Raw genomic sequence first — 4049 nt, forward strand, 5'->3', positions numbered from 1 at the left:
GTTAATAAAATTAAAGTAGCTATACTATCTAGAATAAAATAAAATGGAAATAATTTACTCATAAGATTCATATTTAAATCATCTTTATTTAGAAAACACTATCCTGAGAATTATAATTCCATTAAGCTTCAATGTGAGCAAAAGTGTAATCACTTAAGTAACAGCAGTTACTTAAACTGAAAAAGAGATCAGTCAAAATTACTTTTGAAGAGAGCAAAAATATTGTCAGGTTTCTTGCTGTGGTTCTGGATGTTCTGTAGCAGGCTCATTTGAAGGCAGAATCAACCCTGAAGGGAACTCAGTTCTACCTTCAGAATGTGGGGGTTAGGGGGAAAATCCAGGTCTTGGCGGGAGGTAAGGAGGAAAACCCCTCGGTGTAGATATTTCTCATTGCAAATGGATCATGTGGTGGACCTGGGAAATCCTTTGGTGGAAAATAATCTCGAGAAGCTCCAAACATGGTTCCTGGAGGAGGTGAGGGGAGATGAGGTCCTCTTCTCATGAATGGGCCCCTTGTATTCCCTGGAAACAATGGACCTCTGATTGGAGCAAGAGGTGGAGGAAAAAAGCAAGGGCCAGTTGCTTCATTTTCAGCAGGGAGAGATGAATCAGACACGTTTAAATTACCAAGGTCATCTTTTGTATCATTTCTACTGGATTCCATTTCTGAAAGCATTGACCCATTCATTTCATCCAAAGAAGTCATATTAAAACTTGTGAGTTCTGCTGGTCCAGACAGTGTGCCAGAATTAGAATAAAATCTGTCTTGCCTTTGAGGAGGAATAGCTGAATCAGGATATGATTGTCCTGGTGGAGGAGACATCATCCCACGGTCCTGTTCCCATGGAGGTGACAGGGACCCAGTGTCAAAAGAAGCCCTATGACGATTGGTTAACCTATCACATCTTGATTCTCTTCTTTCATCGATAATCTGATGGTCCGGAGGATTCCCTGGACCTCTTGAGCCTCTTCCTCCTCCTCGTGGAAGCAAAGATGAGAGTCTGAGTGGACCCTCCAACAAGGTTGGAGAATAGAGAAAAACTCTTGTTTTGAATGAAGGCCGACCCAATGTTGAGGGACCATATGGGGAATGCTCTCTGCCAAATGCTGTATTTGGAACATCAAGGGCATAAGAATCTTTTTCTGAAAGTTCAAATTTAAACTCTGTTTCAGTTAATATTTGTCTGTTGTGAGCATTTTCTTTCCTTAAATCATTGAGGTTTCTTTCAGCAGTCCAAGCTGCCAATCAATTATTATGTGCTTTTTTTTTTTTTGAGACAGAGTCTTGCTCTATCTCCCAGGCTGGAGTGCAGTGGTGCAATCTCGGCTCACTGCAAGCTCTGCCTCCCAGGGTCACACCATTCCCCTGCCTCAGCCTCACGAGTAGCTGGGACTACAGGCGCCCTCCACCACGCCTGGCTAATTTTTTGTATTTTTAGTAGAGATGGGGTTTCACCATGTTAGCCAGGATGGTCTCGATCTCCTGACCTCATGATCCACCCGCCTCTGCCTCCCAAAGTGCTGGGATTACAGGCGTGAGCCACCATGGCCGGCCTTATGTGCTTTTTTTATTGTGGGAAATAATCCATCCTTGATAAGAATGAATAGTTCTCTCCAATTCTTCTTCAAGATCTTTTGCTTGCTTTCTATAGATCCAGCTTTTCAGAACAGCTCTTCGCTTACATAGATCCAGCTCTTCAGTGGCATGGCTGATCTTTTCGTGCACTTTAGAAAGTTTCTCTTCCTTCTCTAACCGGTAATTTTCCTCTACTGCTAATTTCCTGTGGAGTTTCATTTCATTTTCTTGATATAATTCAATCATTACTTTAGGTTTTTGTTGAAGCTTCTGATTCTCACTTTCAAAATGTGTGTTTTCTGACTGCAAAGATGCTTGTTCAGTCTGAAGATTTTTAATATGCTCTGTAAGCTCTTCCTTTGTTTTATCAACTTCAGATAACTGACTATAAATTTGGTTTCTTTCTCTTTCTAAGGTTTTTAAAGAAGCATTTAACTTAGCAGCATGAATCAGTTTCTTGAAAGCTCCTTTTGGAGGATTAACTAAGTAAGCACCATTTTCCGATTCACTGTTCATTTCTAATTCCAAGTTATCATCTTCCGCTATGTCTTCTCCAAGCATAGCAGCCTGATCTTTCATCTTTAGCAAGCGCTCAGAGTCTTGATGTGATTTTCTTTATCATTTAGAACTTGTTCTGTGTGTACTTTGGAGTCTTCAAATGTTATTTTCTGTTTATTAAGTTCACTCACTTGCTCTTTCCATGCCTCAGCTTCTTGCAAAAGCTGTTTCTGGTTTTCCTGAAGTTGAGAATTTTCATTCAAAGCATCTTTTACTGCTATCTTCAGTCATTCTTCATTCATTTGAAATATGGTGAAGTTCATTTTGGCTTCAGCTACTTGTGATTTGAGGGATTTTGACTCATCTTTTAGAGACTGTATCCTTTTGGAAATATCCACCATCAATTCACCTTGTTCGGAATGTTTAGATTTCTCTTACCTCTTTCTAGACGGAGTATTTCACCCTCAAGTTCAGAATTGGACCTGTTTAGCTTTTCACAGGTTGCCTCCAAACTTTGTGCTTCTGCTGCCTCCTTCTCAAAACTGGCATCCTTTAAAGATGACTCTACTTCATAGCCTTCATACTCTTTTCCAACAAGCCTACATTTTTCAAGCAGTTTACATTTTTCTTCAATTAGTCCAGAAAGCATTACAGCAAGCTTTTTCTCTCTTCCCACATAAAGCCGACTCCTAACCGATCTAAAACTTCTCCACAAAAAAAAGAGAACAGCAAAAAATCCTGCACATATCAACAACAGCTGCACATATCAACAACTCCCATGGAAAACCATAAGGATTAGAGTCTAGTCTCATACTTTCGGGCAGTGCTGCCACAACCCTGCCTAGCTCCTCCAGGACCAGCCCCAAATACGGCTGAGGGGTAGCCCCAGGCTCCTCCATAGCACAAAGGCTTCTCTGGCAGTTGCCAAAGTAAACTTGGCCTGTCAGGGGCCACAATAAGCCGCAGAGAACACTGCAGCCTTCAGTCTGGAACCCGAATCCGCAGGCAGCAAACAGAGCGGACCATTGCCAAGCCGCCTGCCGGGGGAGCTGGGACACTGGCAACCAAAAGTCTCACAGGCCCACGTTGCTCACCCTGGCCCTTCTGTTACACTTTACATCCTGAGGCAGCGTCTTTTGTTATTATACTTTAAGTTCTGGGGTACATGTGCAGAATGTGCAGGTTTGTTACCTAGGTATACACATTGCATTGTGGTTTGCTGCACCCATCAACCCATCACCTACATGAGGCATTTCTTCTAATGCTATCCCTCTCCTATCCCCCAACCCCCCAACAGGCCCTGGAGTGTGATGTTCCCCTCCTTGTGTCCAGGTGTTCCCATTGTTCAACTCCCACTTATGGGTGAGAACATGTGGTGTGTAGTTTTCTGTTCTTGTGATATTTTGCTGAGAATGATGGTTTATTGATTTGTGTATGTTGAACCAGCCTTGCATCCCAGCGATGAAGCTGACTTGATCCTGGTGGATAAGCTTTTTGATGTGCTGCTGGACTCATTTTCACATCGATGTTCATCAGGGATATTGGCCTGAAATTTTCTAAATTTTCTTGTTTTTGTTGTGTGTCTGCCAGGTTTTGGTATCAGGATGACGCTGGCCTCATACAACGAGTTAGGGAGGAGTCCCTCTTTTTCTATTGAAATAGTTTCGGAAGGAATGGTACCATCTCCTCTTTGTACCTCTGATAGAATTTGGCTGTGAATCCGTCTGGTCCTGGACTTTTTTTTTTTTTCCCGGTAGGCTATTAATTACTGCCTCAATTTCAGAACTTGTTATTGGTCTCTTCAGGGATTCGACTCCTTCCTGGTTTAGACTTGGGAGGGTGTATGTGTCCAGGAATTTATCCATTTCTTCTAAATTTTCTAGTTTATTTGTGTAGAGTTGTTTATAGTATTCTCTGATGGTAGTTTGTATTTCTGTGGGATCAGTGGTGATACCCCCTTTATCATTTTTTATTG

General features: G+C 42.0%; 1 pseudogene; it reads right to left on the minus strand.

The window, feature by feature from the left end:
- Window positions 1-225: 225 nt before the first annotated feature.
- On the minus strand, window positions 226-2973 carry LOC105549733 (annotated as a pseudogene).
- Window positions 2974-4049: the final 1076 nt, after the last annotated feature.

This window comes from Mandrillus leucophaeus, unplaced genomic scaffold (genome assembly GCF_000951045.1).
Source record: "Mandrillus leucophaeus isolate KB7577 unplaced genomic scaffold, Mleu.le_1.0 Scaffold454, whole genome shotgun sequence".
NCBI classification, from domain to species: domain Eukaryota; kingdom Metazoa; phylum Chordata; class Mammalia; order Primates; family Cercopithecidae; genus Mandrillus; species Mandrillus leucophaeus.